The sequence below is a fragment of the Spermophilus citellus genome, assembly GCF_964194105.1.
Source record: "Spermophilus citellus genome assembly, chromosome: X".
NCBI lineage: Eukaryota > Metazoa > Chordata > Mammalia > Rodentia > Sciuridae > Spermophilus > Spermophilus citellus.
In genome coordinates, this window is record NC_138190.1 from 144210158 (window position 1) to 144231856 (window position 21699).

The following is a 21699-nucleotide window of genomic DNA, read 5'->3' on the forward strand; positions in this document are numbered from 1 at the left end:
GGAGGACTTGGAGATACACCCTGAAGGCCAGGCAGGATTTCCACAGAAGAGCTGGCATGGGAAATGCAGGAAGAAAGTGCACAAGTAGGAAGAAGCAGGAACTTTTAGGTGTCCAGACAGCAATCCAGCCAGGCAGGAGGCCCAGGGTCATGTGTGAAAGCACCAAAAGAAGAATCTGGAAATAAATACAGGCTGATGCCTGCCTATGGAGGGCCTTGAATGCCAAGCTGAGGAGTTGGAATTTAAGTTCCCTCAGCAGTAGGGAGCCACAGGGGGTTTGGGAGCAAGAGAGTGATGATGAATAGAACCAGTGGGTGTATTTTCTTCTTTTCAGTCAGCATGAGTGTTCTCCATGGGCCCCTACCTGTATAAGCCACACACAGAATTCCACAGGCTACCCAGTTAAGCTCGCTGCATTTGTCATATGAACTTGGGAAGACTTGGCATAAGTTCACAGGAATATGACTACGCATGACAGGTGGTTGCTGATTGTTTTCAAATCCACGGAGCTCCAAGCTTGGGTCAGACCAAAAGCAGGGCCCTTCTGTGCCTTGGCCTGGTGCCCCTGGACCCCAATAGCCTTCAACCTTTTGCTTGGCACCCATTCAGCAACAGGGCCAGGAGATTCTCTTAGGAAAAGGGCAGCTCCTTGAGATCACATATGGGATCTTCTCCTTTCCTAGACCATCAGGCCAGGACTTATACACTAAACAGGTAGCTACATACCAAGTAATAGTCGCCCATGCTTTCAGGCCCAATTGGTTACTTCTCTGCCATTTTGGAGCTGTGTGCTGCTGGACATATATCTCCGCCTCTCTGATCCTTCTATTTATTCATCTACAACCTGGAGATGACTGTTGCTCACACTACAGCAGGTACATAATCCTGTCAGTAAAATACAGCAAGGCCTACAGAAAGGCAGGGATATATACTGCTGGCACAAGACTAGGTCCTGCATTTTATATGAAAAAGGGCCCAGGCTAACATGAAGCTCTTTGTCTGGCCTCCATCTCTCTTAACCTTTGTTTAGGCCTGGAATCTCCTTAAAATGTGATGACAGCTTAGAGCCCATTTCCCAATGTGTGCATAATCCTGTGGCCCCCAGAATCTCCTGGAAAGGTGCAGGAAAACAGAATCTACTAACATTCATTGAGCAGCTACTCCATGCCAGGCACTGTGCTACAAGCTGGCAACTCTGCAGTGAAAACAGCAGGCACCACTATAACCTACAGAAAAGGCAGCTGCTGGTGAGTACTGGAGAGAAAACAAAGCAGGGAAGGGGAGAGGAAGTGCCAGAGATGGGCGTGGGCTTTGAAGCATTACACAGGGTAGCCAGGTGACATTTGTTTCAAGAGTAAAGGAAATGAGGGAGCCAGTCTGTGAATATCTGGGGAAGTGAATTCCAGCCCAAGGGAACAGCTAGTGCAAAGGCCCTAAGGTGGGAATGTACCTAGTATGTAAGGAAGAGTCAGGAGGCCCATGAGGCTGAAGCAGGGAGAATAGGGCAAGAGGGAATATGATGTCATCCAGATGGTGGAGACAGGGAAGCAGATTCTGCAGGGCCCCACCGGCCAAAAGAAGCACTTTGGTTTGATTCGTTGTGAAATGGAAAGCTACTGCAGGATTTTGCACAGAGGGAAGGGGAGGATGGAAGGGAAGAAAGAAACAGGGCCGTCTGCTAGGTGCTTACTGGAGTAAATCAGGCAGAAGATGTTGGTGGCTGGGACCAGTGGGTAGCTGAGGAAGAGAAGAGAAGGCTGAGACTGTGGGTGTATTTTGAAAACAAAGACAACAGAATTGTCTGCTGGACTGGATATGGCATGTGAGCAAAAGAGAAGAATCACAGATCACTCCAGCCTGTTGGCCTGGGTATCTTGAAGGATGCTGGTATCATGAGCAGAGATAGTGGACTATGGTGGGCAAGGCAGTTAAGCGAGGAGACAGGAGCTCAGCTCAGTTTGAGATGACTAGAGACAATCTAAGTGGTGGTGCCGGCTGGCATCTGTGATTTCAGTCTTTCCAGGACACTCAAGGATCATGAGCATCACTGCCTCCCTGGGGATGCAGAGTGACATGAGGCTAGGGAAGGCAAAGGGAATAGAATCCCATCTCCCACGTCCTGGGCTGATGCACATTCAGAGGATGTGCAGCTGCCTCCGACCAATGATCCGTGATAGACATGGTTACTCTCCATTTCAATTTGTTTAATCAGATTCTCTTCAACAGACTCCAGAGCTCTCAGCTCCTGGAGGGCACTGGGATGGCTTTCCGTTCTGTGGGGGTCTTGAAGGTGTGAACTAGTTCAGTCACCAGAGAACAATATCTTCTCCTGGTCTCCTGCTGCTCCAAAGCAGACAGAGTTGGGCCCAGCCAAGGTGGGTTCCTTCCTTACTGCGCGGTGGAGCAGCTCACCCCACCTCACCGGGTCCGGTGATAAGCTCTTGCTGTGTCCGGCACGTGTGCCTTGAGGTAGGGCCCAGACGCCACTCTTCCACTAGCGAACTTAGTCAAACCCTTGGAGAATAGCCTACATGTGGCCCACCAAGAGATTCTGCGGGATTCTTGCAGGGGACCCTCTGGCGCTTTCTGAGGACCTAGGGAGTAGGCGTGGAGGGAGGAGGGGCTGAGCGGGCGGCTGTCCCACCCCTTTATTCATGGCCTGCGGCTCCGCGGAGCGTCAGGTCTTTACTCTGAGGTACTCTGAGCAGAGCGCTGCTGATCTCCGAGTGGAAGAGGTTCTCAATCCCTGCCGCTGCCGCCGCCCAGAGAAGTCCAAGTTAGTAAACGCACCTGTGGTGGGAAACCTGCAGAAGGGGTGCAACCCAGCACCCAGGGATGGGGGAGGGGATTCGCCAGCCTCTGCTCCAGAGCAGAGGGCAGACAGGGTGCACTGGCTGGCCAGGCAGCTTGCGAGGAACCAGTGCTCCTGCAAAAGCCACAGGTGTCGGGCCCGGAATAGTGCCACGGAGAGGGCCAGTCCAGCCCAGCTTGGGTAGGGGCTTTGCCTGCTCTGGGCCAGTAGGGCGGGAGACCGCCGCCGGCCCGCGCGCCTGGGTTCCTGGGTAAGCTCACCGGCAGGCAACACCGACAGCTTCCGCGCCAAGAGCCGGAGAGGGGATCGGGGAGTGAAGAGTGGAACACCAGGCAGACAGGGGAGGGGGTGCAGTTCATTATCCACCACTTGAGAAGTCTGGTCCCTGCTGCCGCCACTGCAGGTCGATTTGTTTGGAGGTCCAGGTGCGAGCTGGTGAGCAAGAGGACGACGCGTGGGCGGAGGGACGGGCGCAACCCACCCCTAGTCACCCACTGCAGGTGAGCACCTCTCCCCAAGGGAGGATGGGGCTGAATCTGGCTCTGCAGAGAGTGGGAAGGGGGAAAGGGTTTAAATATGCTACTTTTTTATGAGAATCCCATCGCTGGGACGTGTTGGGGGTCCTAAAGGAATCTCTCAATTCCCTTTCTCTGTTCGATTCTGCCCCCTCCCCTCTCCATCCACTTGTCTCTACCTCACTTGATTTCTGTCTCTCAGTCTCTGTCCTCCCTTTGTCTCTCTTGATCTCTTGTGAGTCTGGATCATTAACTCGCCCTGTCGCTGGTGAGTGTTGGCTCTCTAACTCTCCCGGTTCTCTCTACGTGTGTCGGGGAACCCAGAGCTCAGGATCTCGCTGTTCCCACATGCAGGAGGTCTACCTGAGGCTTGGGTTTTCTAGCGCTCCGGGCTGAGCCCGTGGCCCTCCGGTAAGCTCTGTCTGCTTGCGCCCAGGGGTGCTTGGTCACACTGATGTTTCCTCTCCCCATCAGCTCACCGTCTAGGAAAGCCACCTGACGCCAAGGGCACAGGCCATCCTCCACAGTGTGAGAAGCTTCTGAGGTGAGTGCACCCGAGCCCCTTGCGCCCCTTTGGTTTCCCCACACATATATGTCACCCTGGTTCGAGCTAACTGGAAAAATGAGGTGGCCACAGTGAAGCCAGACTGGGGTGACTTTCCCCTTTTAAAAAGTGAATGGAGGTCCCAGGAGGCCCCTTGGGCGTCCGGTGCTTTGGGGCTACCTTTAGCCCCATCACAGCCTGGAAACCCAGTGTTTCCAAGCTCGAGGCCGGCGGGGTCGCGGGCAGGGCAGCGCAGCTTCTCCTTTAAGACCAAAGCCGCTCGTCGCTGTGAGTGTGAGGGTGTGTGAGTGTGCGGCGTGCGTGTCTCCTCCTCCCCGAGTGACACAGCAGTGAGAAATGCCTATCAGTAACTTAAACCCCCGAAACTCCACCTTCCGGGCGCGCGGCGCGGAGCCGGGCGGTGGGAATGGAGCGAGCAGATTGAGGCCGCCACTGCAGCGCCGCCAGCATGAACTTGGCCGCGAGCTGAAGCGGCCGGCGGCGGGCGGGCGCGGGGGCACCGGCCGCTAGCCAGGGGGTGATCTGCAACCGGGCTGGGCCATTCGGCGGGCGCCTGGGGCCAGGCTGCCCTCGCCGGCGGCCGCCCGCGCCTCGGGCACTGCCCTGGCCGCCGCCGGAGCTCCGCAACACGGTAAGGTTGAGGGCGGGCTGGGGAGATTCAGCTGCTCTCGGGGCTCCAGGGTACACTTGGAGCCCCCACTTAGAGTCCCTATTGTTGAGGACCCGGGACCTTGGGGTGCTGCGGAGCCGGGGTACCCCAAAGTTTGCTCTGATCACAGGGCCCACCTGGCACTGGGGGTGGCCATCCCCCTCTCGAACCAGCCCAACCAGGCTGATCGCAGCTCGCATCACCCCGGGGCCGCGGCCTCTGCTTGCTTCTCGGCTCCCACCCGGCGTCTGAAATCGGGCGGAGGCAGCTATATACCCGGGAGGGAAGGTTGAGAGCGCAAGCTGCTCGGGCTCCTTGGGCTGCGCTGGGCTACCGGGAGGCTCCCGTTCCATACCAACACCCCTGGGCCGCTCACAGCCCAGGTGCCATTGGCGACTCTTCCTTTGCATGCCAGCTCCCTAAGCCGGGCTGGTGGGCAGTGGGCACTGAGGGAAACATTCTCCCGCCCCAACCCGGTTTGCCGCCTCGGAGCAGTAGTGTGGAGTGTGCACGCGCCGAGCCCGCTGCCCAGTGCTCCCTCCCCTGCCAACTCCTCCTCGGTAGTGCAGCCCTGAGCCCTAGGCAGCCCCTACTGGTCTCCCACCTCGCGCTCCTGCCGCCCCTGTGCCAGACTCAGCGCTCCCGGCTCCCGCATCCGTGTGGCAACAGAGCCGGGCGCCCGGCGCCGGCTGGGGCGGGCGGGAAGCCCCCCGGAGCGCCGCAAAATACTTTATCGGCCAGTTGGCTTGGGCCAGGCTCTGTCCGATGCAGTGTGTCCGAAGCCTCCTTGGAAAGCTGGCATTGATGTCTGACTCTGATCTGTGATTAAATTCGGACTGAGTGGACACTAATAGGATCAGCCTGCAAGAAAACTCGGCCCCCAAGCCGTCGGAACCTTAGCAGACAGATGCGCCTCCAGCCGAGGAGATTCACTACCCACCGCGTTCCTACAGCTGGGCGCGGCTGAGTCCCTGCACCCTGAGTGTGGGTGTGTGCGCAGGCGGGAGCACCGAGTGGCTAGGGGACATAGGAAAAGGGACTCCCATTGCTTGTTTGGCAGCAGAAGGAACCCCTCAGGGCGCTGTCCCCAGGGCTAACGTGCTGTTTTCGTGTAGCCGACCAAGGCCGGCTTCGGGACACAGTGAGGGCTAGTGATCCGAGCTTGCTAGAGATAACCGCGCTGTAACAAAGACGCAAAGTCTCCCTGAGCCCGAACAAGAGTTGACTACGTAGAGGGTCTAGGTCTCCCATAGGAGACCACGGCAGGAATCGTGCCACCCCCATCAGCCCCTGTCCACGGCGGGGGAATGTGTTCCCTGACTCTGAGCCGGCGGGCAGCATCACAACGGCTTGGCGCTCAGTTCTTGGCAGGCGCGTACTCCCGCCCGGTTGCCCATCGGCCGGGCGGGGTCGACCGTGTACCCGCCGGGGCTTCCCAGACACCATCACAGCCCTGGGCCCCTAGAGGCCTCGCAGCTTCTTTCCTTCCCTCCCTCCCACCTCTTCTTGTCTTTATAGATCCCCCCTCCCTCCCACCCCCGCCGCCGCCGCTGTCGCCAACAATCCGCTTTATAAAAAGCCCCTTTGTTTCCCAGGAGGCTGGAGAGAGGGAAGGGGAAAGGGACGCAGAAGCAGGGGGCGGGGGCGGCTGCCTCCGTGCGGCTCCGAGCTGCTTGGGACCCGAGGGCAAATGTAGGCGATGGGGGAGGGGGTGTGTTTCAAGGACCCTCTGCAGGAACCCAGGAAGGCATGGGGAGCCCTAGCCCCTGGTGCCCACTATGCGCTCTGCCTGCCAGCCTTGGACACCCTAAATCCCTGCGACCCAGACGGCTCAGCGGGCTTGCACAGCTAGCCCGCGGGTGAGGGGGCCCGATGTGGCCAACGCTGAGTGAAGTGGGCAAAAGCTGCCGGCCACTGCGGTCGCAGGGCTCGGGCATAGGGGGCGCCGTTTCCTCGGTTTCGCTTTGCAGCGGACGCCCCTCTCTGCCCGAGCTCAGGGCGGCTGTCGCGCCTGCCTGCGGCCGAGACGGCGGCGGAGACGGCGGCGGCGGCTTGTAGGCTTTCGTCACCCGCATCTAGCTACACTCCTCATTCCTTCTCGCGCCCTTCTGCCGCACCCTATCCCCCGCCCCCCACCCCAGCGCGCGCTGGTACACACACACACACACACACACACACACAACGGCTGAAACTCTTCGCGGGTGCCCTTTGTTTAGTGGCGCCGAGGGAGTAGGAGCTGCTACCTCCAGGGTTCGTGCAGCTTGGGCGGGCAGTGAGAACTAGAATGACTGCGCTGGACCACGCACCGGCCTGCTGCCTCTGCGGGGACCCAGCATTTGGCGCCTGTGGGTGTCCCAGACGCTCAGGCAGTCAGGTTTATCATTTACAACTTAGTGAGACCTTCCCCTTACACCTGCTTCCCCCCAAAACTTGGAGGAACCAGGGTTTGCACGGAGGAATGGTGACATCAGCCTGCTTCTTCTCTATCATCCAAAATGCTCCACTTCTCATCTCCCAAACTTTGTTCAGGAAGGGAATACTAACAATAAGATAAAAAACAAAAAAAGACAAGAAGAAGTGGGAGGGACTGCAGCTCAGGCTAGTGGGTTTACGGAGCATAGATTCCTCACGATCTCTCCCTGCCTCTGCACCCCCATGCGCATTTAAGCTGATGTCCAGGTTTCATTTGGGCCTTTTCAGGTATCTTTACCCAACTCCACTTCCATTCCTATCTCTGGAGGTTATTAATATATAAGTGTTAGTTGAACATTTGCTCTCTACTCTTTGGAGAAGGTAAAGCTTTAAACTCTCCCAGCCCCCTACACACACACACACACACCACATACATCCAAACTGCATCTAAAACCACCAGAAAGTAATCAAAGGGTAAACTACTGGTTCTACCTTCTCCTCCCCCCTTTGTGCTTCTCTTCTGGAGCAAGATCATTGGAAAATAAAGCTGCTGATGTGCGAGATGGAACATATGGTGCCTCCTTAAGAGAGAAGCTGAAATGGCCTTGAACCTGCCGGACAGACCAGCTGTTTGCTGCCAGCCAGAGCAGCTAATCAGCTTCTTCCCCTTAAAGTAACAGCCCTCTTTTCTCTCGATAACCAGTTTACATATTAAATAGGATATTCTCTACAGGGGAAAAGTGACGGGTTTCTGTGTTGCTTTGTGCTTTGGTGGTCTTCCAGTGCCTGTCCCTGCTCTGGGGGGCCTCATCCTCTGCCCTTGTCTACTTCTGTGGGACGTGAGTTTGTTTCCTCCAATATTGCTGTGAGAATGTTGCTCAAACTGAAACTTGGAAAGGGGGAGGAAGGAAGAGGGAAAGAAAGAGATGTAGCTGAGAGATTTCCAGACTCCTTTGAAGGAAATCTCCCTGTGTTGTTCCTAATGGCATAGAAACACTAGCAGTCCTTCCCCTCTTCTCTCTTTAAAAATCTCAAGTGCTGAAGCTCTTCCTTACAAGCTCTGCTTATAAACCATCCTCTTCCGGCCGTGACCATTTTCAGTTTTCCATCCATTGGTACAATGTGTTTAAGAGGGAGGGGGCAGTTTAGCATTGGAAGAAGAAAGGCTTTAGGAGATACAAGGAAATTCCATGTTAGGAAATCATTAGCAAAGGGTGACTTGTCTGTTTTCCTGCCACTGACGCTGACAGTGACACAGATGTGTGGGTTGAAACAGGAACGTCATTGAATTTTTAAACTCAACCAGGAAATAGCCTGTTGCTGGGATGGGGGTTGGGGGCTACACATTCTTTGCATCTTAAGGTAGGAAATTTACTGTTCTTCATCCTTTTTTGTAAGGAGAAAGATTTTTTCAGCTTGGCAAGCAGGTTTAATGTCTTTCTTTTCCTTTTTAAATTTGATCACCTAGGCTCAAAATGCACCTGTTAATGGTTCATCTCTAGGAAACTCAATTACTGTTTGGGCTTATGAAATGGGCACAAACTCATCTTAAGTAAATGGTTCTTCTGACAGTAGTTGAACTACTCTTCTTAAAAGGAACTTTGCATACATAGTAAACTTCTTTTTCAAAAGGATTCTGATTATTTTTTTCTGCAATGGTGAGTTGCAGCGATCATTAGATCAGAAACTGGAAAACTTGTGTTCCAGAAAATTCTTCCCACTAATTAATAGAGAGATCATAGGCAAGTCTGTCCTTCTCTGCTCTTTCCCCATAACCTCTGAGTCTAATTCCTTTTCAGTTCTAAAGCAGTATGATTTGTGAACAAGTAGTCATTTTCTGGGAAAGTAAAACACCACGTTCAACTTTCTCACTGGAGAAAACAGCCAGATAGATAAAGAAATGGGGCTGAGATTTTGAGGGGCAGGGAAAAGAGGAAGGAATAAAAACTGGCAGAAGGCCAATCAAAACAATTTTTGAGTAGAATGTGTGCACTTTCTTGTATCATTGCAAGTGCGAACTTGTAACTCAAAATCATAGACAGGGGGCCCTGGAGGCAACCCAGAGGGCCTCTGGTCCAGTACTTCTAATCCAGCCATCTCAAACTATTGATGGAAGGCCTTCCTAATCATTGGGTTGGTCCACAGATAACAGGATCTTAAACTCTTTGAAATTAGATTGGCGTATTTCCAAAGGATTCATCAAATATAGAGCAGATTTGCGGCCTTATAGTTCTTTAGCAGAGGTTATAAGGACAAAAAGGCCTTGCATCTTCCACATGCACTGCACCACTGGATGTGTGTTCAGAACTCATGTGGAAGCCTTCCTTTTCTCTCTAGTCCAGCTAAGTATTTTCTAAAAATCACATTTTCAACTTTGGGGACGCAGCAGCCTGCAAGAATCTGCCACTGTCCTGCTTGTTGTTAATATTGATTTTTGCAATGGGCGGGGGTGGACATTATGAAGAAGGACCTTTTATCCTCTGAGCTCTTTGGCAATTATCTTGCTGCCATAAATGTTGATACACATATAATGGATGTAACTAAAAAATCTCCTTATCCAAGCAGAAAAAGCTGAGTGTTTGTTGGAGCAGATAGAATGCTGAGAGTGTGAATAGACCAACCCAGATGTCGCTGGGGAGGGAGATAAATGATGGAGGAACAGGAGCCGGTTACTATGGATCAGCACAATAAACCAATTCCCATCATACACCTCTCACAACGCCACCAAGGAGTAACCTAGGCAGCACCAGTCAACTGTATGGCAGGAAAGAAGCATCACAAAGCTCAGTTGGAACTGGTCTGATTTTTACACATCTTTTAGGACTTTAAGGAGGGAGTCTTCCTAAATGGGAATGAACCTGAAGGAATTTTGTTGCACTTGTTTTTCCGCTTGTTATTTGTGTTTGTAATCCCTGGCCTTAATGCAGCAAAGACCTCCTAGAATTGTAGGCAGTTCATCCGGGAGTTCCCCACAGAGGTGAGGAAGAGTTCCTGTTAGACGGTATTTACACAAGAACACTGCTAGGCGCCAGCCACTGGTGGGGTCCTCCTTCCAAATAACCACCCAGGGTTGCTGTAGCCTGGAGAATTTCTGCAAGGGGAGGGGAGGAAAGCAAAAGACTTGGGTTCTGGCTCTCCTCCCCTCCCCCCACTCCAGTTATTTTCTTCCCTTTCACAGAGCCTCCTTGGTTTCCTTGGAACCTCAGGTTTCCTCCTAAAATCTGACCTCTTCATAATTTCCAAAGTAAGCAATTGGATATGTCACAATCCAAAAAGATCCCTTGGGGAAAGCGACAGTAAGGGGCCTCACTGGCTGTAAGCACCAGTTCCCCAGAGTAAAGGCATCCTTAGAAACCTAAGGAAGATTCGGGTGAAAGAAAGAAAAAGTTATTTGCAAACTCCAAGAACTTTCCTTGTCCCATGGGCCTTCCCAAGCTTCCCTGGGACCCCAGTTTCTGACTCCCCCATCCTTCCCTGCCTGCAAGGAGGGGGCTCTGCCTGTTGCTAGGAAGAGGGTTCCTCCTGTGGCACCCAGTCGTGCCCTGGTTGCCCTCTGACCCCTGGGGAGCCAGTGCCCCTTTCTGCACAGCCCAGTCTGAGCCTCACTGCCCCCCTATTTTCTTGAGGGTATCCAGCCACCTTACTTTTTCTCTGTACTCTGTGGCTTGCTCTACTCACTAAATAACCATTAAGTCAGGATTGGTAAATGCCATTTTTTCAAGGCTCAGAACTGTTCCCCAGGTCCCAGAAGGAAATACCCCAGAGGCCACAGGATTCCATTTTGTTGAAAGGGGGTCTAGCCAGCCAGCCATTGTGATTTCCCCTTTCTTCCACCTTGAGGTATACCTGGACATTTGGCTATAGAGACACATTTCTGCTGATTCTTGAAGAGGTCACTGGAGGCTGCAGGGCCTGAACTAGCAAGTGGCATCTGGGTCAGAAGGTCTGGTGGCTCTGGCATGTGCTTTCAATCTTTGGAGGGAAGTGTGAACCTTTAGGGACTAGAGGCAGACAAACTCAGATGTTGAAAAATAGAGTTTTTGAGTTGGAATACTGAAACCCTATGATTTTATTAAGAGGAAACTGCTGTCCAGAGAGGTGCCTGAATTTCCTGAGAGGACTTAGTAAAAGGAACCCAAAATAGACAGAATCTTGATCTCTAATTTTCAGTCAAGTCTGGAACACCCATTTTGCACCCATGTGTGGGCAGACAGGCATCCTTTCCAGGCAGAGCAAATATGGTGAGAAGAAATGCAGCACATCAAGGAACATTTTTCATATGGTGGAATAGAATCTGCCCTGCATCTGTGTGTGCTGTGCTAGGCATTGTCAGAACAGTAGAGGGGCATACTGAAACCAGAATGCCAAGGCTGGAACAAGCTAGAGAATGGAGGCTGGAAGTGAAGGATAAGACTAGGGTCAGGCACTAGGGCCTCAGAAGGGATTGTCTCTCATCTGGCTTCCAAATTTCCTGCAGGAGAGTTGGGCAGTCGGCCCCATGGAAGGCTCAGCTGGGTGGGCTCTGTTGGCTGTTGCAGAAGGTTGTTTGAGTTTCCTTCTTAATGAGATCCCAGTGTTAATATCTGCCTCTGGAAGTTCCAGCGCGACCTTGGAATTTTAAGTGGGACAGTAGTTTCAGTGCAGTTGCCAACGTCACATGCTTTGCGTGTCTAATTCTGAGAGACTGGCATGCATTATGCTAGGTTTGGAGAGGAGGGTGCAGCGTTTCTAAGCCACTTGTCTGTCAAGGATTAATTTAACCTCTAATTACTAAATTTTCTTCGCTGTTTGTTGCATGAACATGTTGTAACAAAGCTCAAAGAAGTAAGCCATTTTATTTCACTGCCACTCCAAAATTAATTTTCGGGATATGGAGTCAAATCTGACAAACTTAGTGTTAAAATAATTAACTTGACATTAGAATTAAAGTGAGCAATCTGGTTGTTTCTAGCAGTGGGGTAAAGAGCATGATTGTTAGGGGTAGCCACAACCCTCAAAATGAGCTCTGAAAATATCAAGGAGTGTCATTACCCTAATCCTGCTAGGGAGCCAGCATCCCCAGGGAGCCCAAGAAGCTGCCTGGCATATGGCTCAGGTGTTACTTTGGGAGTGTGACTGGTGCCCTGAGCAGGAGCAGAGCCTGGGAGTCCTTCCTTGTCCACTAATGGGACTGGTGGTGAGGTTTCCTCCCACAGAGGGAGGTGAGGCCCTTATCAATTGTTCCAGTATTAAGCTGAGGGAGTCTCCCTGCAGGCTTGTTCCCCTTCTCCTCCTCCTCCCCCACCCTCCCTCCTCCACTCTCTCCTGGTCACCCCTGGGTTTCCCTTACTCATTCTTTCTTGTGTTAAACCAGCCAGATCTGCCAAGGATGCTTAAGTGGAGAGCATTTGCATCCTGTTTCAAATGTGCCTTTGGTACAGGGCATGATGCAGAGTGACTCTGGATTACCATCCTTTGCTGGAGTGTCTTGCTCTTAATTTCATTATTTATCTGGAAGGGAAGGAGTCATGCAAAATACTTAAAAGTAGATCCCCTCTAGCCATTTAGTCACCATCACATGATCAAACAAACAAACAAAAAAGATAGTGCTTTGTGAATTTGAAAGTTGGGCAATTAGCTGTTGCCCTTGGGAAGGTGTACTGTTTGGGATCAGCTTTCCAAATCTGGGAGGAGTGCCTGGTGCTATGGAAGCCAAACATCCCCCTGCACTCAGGGCCCAGCTCTGATACCAACTAGCCATGGCACTCTGGGCAAACTACTTCCCCTCTCTGATTGTCTGAAGAGCAAATTGAGTTCTAAGTTACTTAAGATATTTGAAAATGACACATAAAAAGATCGTCCTTTTTGAAATTACTGGAGATTTGAAAATTTGGGGTTTTAGTTTTGTTTGGGACACTAATTTATATAAATCTCAGTCCCTGAGATTTATATAAATTAGTGTCCTACAATTTTGGGCTAAAGAGTTGATGTGCATTTATGTAGTACCAAAGAAGAGGAAAATTGGAAATTCCCTTAGAAACCCCTCATTGTACACATGAAGATGCAGGGGCTGGAGAAACCCACACTTGCTGAGGGTCATTCAGCAAGTTGCTAGGAGCTGAGTCCCATCTTGTAGCTCACCCAAAGTTCCTAAGCCCTGACAGAAGAAACCTTCACACTCCTAGCTTCATGTGGGCCTGCAGTCAGCAGAATACAGGGATAAGAGATTGAATTTCTAGCTATCAAATAGTAGCTTATCAGAAAAGAATTTTTGTCCCTCACCTCTACCCCCGACATCTATGAGTAATTCTCGGTTAACAGTAAATATTTTATTTTGTTGGTCTTGTACCAATGCCCAATTTAAAATAAAACAGATTTTTTTGAATTATGGTTGGGGGGATTGTCCTTAGGGGCCTGTTATTTGAAATTATTTTACTTTAAACAGATGGACTGTTTTAGATTTGACTTCATATTTGCTAATTTTCATTAGAGAAAGAAAAAACAAACCCAAGCCACCCCACCCTTATTTTTGTAATGAGTAACAGTTTTTCTCCTCTAAAAGAAGCTTTTAGTTTCTCAACTGCTTGTATCCAAAGTGTTTGGGCTTGGTTTATTTGCTTTTCTTAATCACATGAAAGAATTAGCCACTTATAGCTCAGGACGTACTTAGAAAATGCACCTTGCTCATCCTCACGCTGCCACCAGCTCTGGGACTGTCTCTCCTTTCCAGCCCAGCCACTTATCTGCTTTCTTAACCACAGAGCTTCTGATGGCTGTCAGCCTTTTAGAAAGATATATTTATTCCCTTCCTCTCACTCATGTTTATTAAGACCTGTAACCTCAAAATCAATGCAAGTTGGGGAAAGAGGGCATTGCCCTGGGTCTTTTTCTCCAGTGTGGGCCCTCTGTGGCACAGGCTGGCATTGGGCTGCCTCTCCACTCCTATTTGTACAATGTGGAAGGAGGGATTGGTATGAAACTGGGGCCCTAAGTAATCCAAAACTGGGACTTGGATGCTTGTCAATTCAGGAGCTGGTCAAAGTTATTTAGAAAATGGACTCAATAAAGATTTAAGTCTGTTATCAATGTACCGGGAACTGTTGGAGGATGTATAGATGGGTGGATAGACAGATGTTCGGATAAGTAGATGCACAAGAGTAAAGCTTTAAAAGGTACTAAATACCCATGGTGAAAAAATTTCTGCAAATTAATGATATGCCAGGGGTACAGGAATGAACCATACCAAAAAAAAAAAAAAAAAAAAAAAAAAAAAAAGAACACATGAAAGGTAGTTTAGCAGGGGAGACCAATGATAGACAAATCAGTAAGTAAAATATGTAGCATATAAAGTGATAAGTTCCTTGAGGCATAATAAATCAAGGGATGAATTGGTCGTTGCCAGGGAAGGGTGCAATTTTCAATAGGATGGACAGCAAGGACCTTGCTGAGAAGGTGAAATTTGAGCAAAAACTAGCAAAGCCATTCATCAACGAGGCAGTTCTGTCCAATAGAAATAGAACAGGACCTACAAATCCAAGCCACACATGGAAATTTAAACTTTCTATTAGCCACATTAAAAAAGAAGCAGGTGGAATTAATGTGAATCATATATTTTATTTCAACATGTAACATGTAATCAACATAAAAATTAATGAGATATTATACAGAGGGTTTTTTCCCTTTGTTTTTTGTTCTTTGTGGTTTTTTTCCCCCTTTGCTACCAGGGATTGAACCCAGGGTGTTTAACCACTGAGTCAAATCCCCAGCCCTGGGATTGCATCCCCTGCCTCACTCTTCTAAGCCACTGGTATTACAGGCCTGCACCACCACACCTGGATGTACAGTGTTTTGTAAACCATGTTAAGTCTTCATATTTCAGTTTTACAGTTCCAGCCCATCTCAAATTGGACTAGCCACAATACTTGTGCTCAGTAGCCACTATATCAGCCAGTACATTAACTAGACTCAAGTTAAATGTTCTCACTTTAGCATGTCCCTGATAAACTTTACGTTATAAGGGGCTTTCTTTGCTGAGTGCTCTGAAATTATTAAAAATAATGAATGTGCTAATCATCACTAGTTTGCATAAGTTCTTTCACTATGGATATTCAGTAGTCTTTTATTTGGTGACTCTCATGTATCCATCTGTCCTTCCATCCATTCAACTTTCTATCCACCTTCCCAAGTGTCCCTACCTAAAAGAGTCCTCTGATTCTCAAGCTTTTGCCCTGTGAGTACAGATCTGGAAGGAGTTCAGCGGACCAGCTGACATCTGTCACACCAAGCAGGGCCTTGAGGAGCACTGCTAATGAATCCTTTGTCAGAAGGAGGGCTCCAGTTTTGCCTTGAAGTCTATCCAAATGAAGGTTACCATTTCCTGAATGCCTGCGTGTGCCTGGAGACTCCTGTCCTTTTGCCTCTTGGAAAGCCACCCAGCAACCAGGAACATTTTCTCAGGCATGTACTTTTGGCTCTCCACACCTTCTCCCTAGGCCACTTATTCTAACCTTTTTTAATTTAACTTTTTTGCTTGACAAATTCAGACTTCCAGAATGATTGCAAGAGTGATCAAAATAAATTCTTTCATTCAGTTCTCCAAATGTTAACGTTCGACTGAATTTTCTTTTTTTTTTAAATATACCACCTCCTCTACACACAATTACTTTTGGCAAATTGTGTGAGAACAAATTGCAGATAACTCTGTGTGTGTGTGTGGTGTGTGTGTGTGTGTGTGGTGTGTGTGTGTGTGTGTGTGTGTGTGTGTAGGTATATCTATCTTCCTAAAAATAAAGGTATTCTCTTATAAAAGCACACAATGTTGATCAAAATCAAGAAACTAAAATTGCTATTACTCTATCTAAGGACCTTTGATTTTGCTAGTTATTCTAATAATGTTTTTTATAGCAAAAGTGAAGCCAGAATTGTGTAGTGAATTCAGTTCTCATGTCTCTCTATTCTTCTTTAATCTGGGACAATTTCTCAGATTTTGTGAAATACTTTGTGTTTTGTAGCATGGATATGTTTGAAGAATACAGGCCTGCTATTTTGTGAAATATCATTTGATTTGGGTTTGTTGTCTGCTGCTGTTTCTTCATGATTAGATTCAGATTCTATACTTTTGGCAGGATCAGAACAGACATGATATTGTGTCCTCTTGGTATAGCAGGTCAGGAGGTGTATGAGGTCACTACATCTCATCATTGGTGACAGGCAATTTGATCACATAGTTAAAGTGGTGTGTGCCAGGTGTCTCCAACTCTGAAAATACCATTTCTTCCCCTTGCAATTAAGGAATATCTTAGGGGAAGGAACATATTTTGAAGCTATGTTAATATCTTGTTACTCTTCAAACTTTAACTCACTAGTTTAGCGGTCCTTTGATGATCCTTGCCTGAGGCAAGTTTATTATGCGTTGCCAAATAATTAATTTCTGATCCCAACATTCTTTATATATCATTTAACTTTCTACTGTAAGAAAGAGCTTTCCCTTATCCCATCATAAGTAAATATGTTCACTAATACATTTATTTGTATTAAGAAGAGTTTTGGCTTCTTTTATTTGGTGGGTCATAATCCTTTACTATCATTGTTTTATTTTACTCTATTTTATTTTTATTGGTACTGGAAATTGAACCCAGGGACACTTTATTTATTTATTTATTTATATTTTGACATGGGGTCTTGCTAAATTGCTGAGGCTGGCCTCAAATTTGTAGTCCACCTGCCTCAGTCTCCTGGCTCAGGTTTGGCCAGTGGGAGTTCCTTCAAATTGGCTCCTACATCTTTTTGTCTAATCTCTGAGCCTGGCCTTAACTTCTGGCACAAGTTGCTTCAGGCCCTTCTTGTATTTTCCCTGTGTTAAATTTAGGCATTTTCCCATTTTGATTATTTGTTTAGTGGAGAATGGCATTTAGAAACCATGGTCTGGATTCTTAGGTGTATGATAAGTTTTACAGATGTGAATTTGCTACTAAATCTTCTCAGTCCACAAAACTAGGAAAATAACTATCTGTATCTTTTTCATTTATTAGTTTTAGTATTTGGGGAATATCTGTTTCTCTAGCTACCTACCTATCAATAAACCATGAGTTCATGCTGGTTCCTCTAAATCTGATCCAACACTAACATTGATTCTTCCTTTCCCTTTTCCATATGTATAATTTCTATTTTAGACAGTGAGAAATCTCTCTGCTATTATTCATAATACATTTAGTCACTTATTCCTAGAATACACAGAAAGTGATTTCAGAATCACTAACCCATGACTCTATGAAGAGGCCTATTAACTTGAGTACAGTATTTGTTTAGAATTCTTTTTGTCTTTAGTCTATGAGTTTATTGTTCATCACTATTAAAACATTACCTGAGCTAATTCTTCATCCTTCATCCCCATGAGATTATTTGAATATGGTTTAGTTCACTTGTTTCTGTTTAGATTCTTTTTTATTTCCCCCATCTTTGTTAATTTGATTCCCTTTTTTGGGCATGTGAAATAATAACATAGTTAAAAAAATGAGATCTGTTCAGCAAAGAATTCTCAGAAAGGTGACAGGACTCATTACTTCTATCCTTTCTACCTTGTTCCGCTCATCTGTAAGTAAACAACCTCATTATTTTGTTTTGTTTTGTTTTGTATTTTTTATTTGTTCATTTTAGTTACACATAACAGTAGAATGTATTTTGACATATCATACATACATTCTTGTGGTTGTATATGATGTGAAGTTATAGTGGTTGTGTATTCATATATGAACATAGGAAACATTAGTTTTTTATATTTTTGCATAAATAGATATTTGTATATTGCTGTGCCCTTTTTTGTTACATAAAGGACATCTTCCTCACTTCTTCACTACAGCTGCAGACTACTGTATTTTGTGATTGTGCCATAGATTTTTCAAATACCATACTAGATATAGGCATGTTAGGTTGGTTCCAATATTTTATAATCATAATGCTTCAATCAACAGCCTGATAATATACATTTTCACATTGTTGAAGTGCTAACTTCAGGGTAGATTCCTAGATGTGTAATTGGTGTGTCAAAAAGTAAACACAGATATAGTTTTATTATGTATTGCCAGATTCCCCTCCAGAAAGCTTGCACCAATTTGCATTCCCAAAACCAGTGTATGAGAGTGTCTTTTTTCCCAAAGCCTCACCAACAAATGTCTGCTATACTTTTTAATTTTTGCAAATCAGATAGGTGAGAAATGATATCTCAGTGTACTTTAATCAGCATTTTTCTAATTACGGATGACTTGAAACATCCTTTCATATGCTTAAGTGCCTTTTTTATAGTGTCTGTGTGTGCGAATTCTGTATTCAAGTCTGTTCTCCCATTTTCTATTGGGTTTTTGGTCTTTTATCCCCAATTTTAGGAGTTTTATATGGTAGAAATATTAGTTTTCTATCTGTGATATATGTTGCAGATAATTTCTCCTAGTTGGTTCCTTGGTTTTTGATATTTATGGTTTTTTTTTTTTTTTTAATTTTTATTTTTATTTATTTTTTTATTGTTAGTCGTTCAAAACATTACATAGTTCTTAATATATCATATTTCACAGTTTGATTCAAGTGGGTTATGAACTCCCATTTTTACCCCGTATACAGATATGTAAATCAATGGAAGTGTAACTCATGTGATATTTATGTTTTGTTTGTCATGCAAAAGCATTTTGGGGAGTCAGATATCAGGTTTTTTTTTTTTTTAATCTCATTTGGACGTTGAGTCACAGACTTTCCTCAGCAAGATTATAGAGGAATTCACCAAATTTTCTTCCAGTGTTTGTATGGGTTTATGTTTAACACTGAGATTCCTAACCCATTTTGAGTTTATTCTTGTGAAATATGTATGGTATGGGTCTTACCTTTTTTCAAAGAGCTGCCCAGTTATCAGAAACCCATTATATAAAAAGTGCACTTTTATCCAAGTCATTTGAAAGGTCACCTTTATTATACATTCAACTTACATGTACATCTCAGTCTATTTCTGGATACATATGATATTTCAGTGGTGGATTTGTTTACTGTTCTTATTCTGTTATTTTATTGCCAAACAATATTCCATTGAATGGATAGACCACATTTTGTCTTTTTTGTTCATCTGCTTTTATTACAGACTTTATAGAATGTTTTTTTTAAATATTTTTAGTTGTAGATGGGCATAATACCTTTATTTTGTTTATTTATTAATTTTTATGTGGTGTTGAGAATCAAACCCAGTGCCTCACACATGCCAGATGAGTATGCTACCACTGAGCCACAATCCCAACCCTTATAGTATGATTTTTTTAAAAAAATATTTCATGTTATTATAGATTCATATGCAATTTTAGGAAATAATATAAGAGGGATGCCATATACCATTCACTCAGTTTTCTCTAACAGTAATGTGTTTGCAAACCATAGTACAATATCACAACCAAGACACTGACATTGATACACCTACCTTATTCAGATTTCACAAGTTTTACATGCACAAATTTGTGTGGGGGTGGGTTTTAAATTCAAAATAGCTTTATCCAATGCATAGAGTCATGTGGCTATAGTCGAGATAAAGAACATTTTCATTGTTACAAGGAACCTCAATACTCCATCTTGCTCTTTTATATCCAAACCCAATTGCTTCCTGCTCTGCCCCACATCAGATCCCAAGCCTGTGGCAACTACTGATCTGTTATATATAATTATAATTTTGACATTGCAAGAATGTTTTACAAAAGAATGTTATATAAATTAAATCATATATCATGGGATCTCTTGATTGACTTTTTTCTCCCAACCTAATTCTGATAGTAGTGTAGCAAAATACATGATAGGTGCATTCTCATAGGTAGGTAGTTATATACCACTGTCATTTTCATTTGTATTTCTCTAATGTCTAATGATATTGAATGTCTCTTATGGAACTCATTTGCCATCTGTATATCTTCTTCAGTTTAATGTCTGTTCATGACTTTTTGTATAAGATATGAAACTTAGGTTGATGTTCTTTTTGTTTGCATGTTTATTTTCTTCTTTCTTTTTTTTTTTTTTTTGCCTTGGATGCTCAATAGCTCTAGCAATATGTGTTGAAAAAACTTTCTCTCTACTGAATTGCTTTTTCATCCCCTGTCAAAATGTAGTATGTTTGGGTAGATCATTTTTCTGGGATCTTTCTAATTTTCTGTTGATTTTTTTTTATGTGCCAATACCACAGTCCTAATTAATGTACCCCCCCCAAAGAATTACCCATTAAAAACCGTTCCACATACTCCCTGACCCCCCTACTCCTGGCAAATATTAATGTGTTTTCCATCTCTTTTCATTTGCCTATTCTGGATATTTTCTATAAATGAGATGATGATATAATAGGTAAACTTTTGTGACTGGCTTCTTTCCCTTGATATAATATTTTTTTAAAGATTTACTCACATTGTAGTATCTATCTATTAGTACTTCATTCTTTTTATTGCCAAAAATATTCCATTGTGTGGACAGACCACTTTTTGTCTTTTTGTTCATCAACTGAGAGTCATTTGACTTATTACTTTCGGGCTATTTTAACTAATAATACATTCATGTAAAAAGTTTTATGGGGACATATGCTTTCATTTTTGTTGGGTATATTCCTACAAGTGGGATTTCCGGGTTATATCTGTTTAAAATTTTGAGGAACTGCCAATCTGTGTTCCAAAGTAGTTACACCATTTTACAATCTCACCAAAAATATGTAAAGATTCCAATTTTTCTACATCCTTGTCAACATTTGTAATTTTTGTGTGTGTGTGTGTGTGTGTGTGTGTGGTGCTGGGGATTGTGTGTGTGTGTGTGTGTGTGTGTGTGTGTGGTGCTGGGGATTGAACCCAGGGCCTTGTGCATGCAAGGCAAGCACTCCGCCAACTAAGATATAGCCCAGCCCATCTGTCTTTTTGACTATAGACATTGTAGTGAATATGAAATGGCATTTCATTGTGGCATTTTATTTGCATGTTTCTGTTAACTAATGATGTTAAGCATGTTTTTGTGTGTTTATGTGCCATTTGTAGATATTTGGAGAAATATTTGTTTAGAGCTTCTACCTATGTTTAAATTGAGTTATTTGTTTTCCTATTGAATTATAAGGGTTCTTTACATACATGGAGCAGTAGAGTCATAAGACACATGATTTACTAATATTTTCCCATTCTGTGATGCATTTTTCTACTTTTCTTCATGGAATTATTTGCACCACAAAAGTTTGAACTTTGAAGAAGCCTAATTAATTTAGTTTTTTTCTTCCATCACTTGTGTGTTTGGTATCATATTTAAGAAAGATTTATTCCTATGATTCTTCTAAGAGTTCAATAATTTCATTTCTTACATTTAGATCTATATTCCATTCTAAAGTTTTTATTTTAGAACATTTTTTTAGGGAGAGAGAGAGAATTTTAAAAATATTTCTTTATTTTTTAGTTTTAGGTGGACACAATATCATTATTTTATTTTTATGTGGTTCTGAGGATCGAACCCAGGGCCTCTTTGCATGACAGACGAGCACGCTACCGCTTGAGCCACATCCCCAGCCCTTTAAAATATTTAATTAACAAATAAAATTTGTATAAAATCAAGGTGTACAATGTGAATGTTTGATGTAAATACACATAGTGTAATGATCACCACAATAAAATTAATTAACACATGCATCAGCATCCATAGTCACCATTTTTGTGTATATGTATGTATGAGGTGAGAACATTTAAAATCTGCTCTTAGCAAATTTTAAGAAAATAGTGTTGTTTAGTAT

General features: G+C 45.2%; 1 protein-coding gene across 2 annotated transcripts in view; it reads left to right on the forward strand.

Moving 5' to 3' along the window:
* The first annotated feature begins 4270 nt into the window (after window positions 1-4270).
* Window positions 4271-21699, forward strand: part of MAMLD1 (mastermind like domain containing 1) — a 99802-nt gene continuing 82373 nt past the window's right edge. For both annotated transcript variants that reach the window (XM_081276444.1, XM_081276445.1), the window contains exon 1: window positions 4271-4523. The gene's annotated coding sequence lies outside the window, so the exon portion shown is untranslated. The remainder of the gene's footprint in view (window positions 4524-21699) is intronic.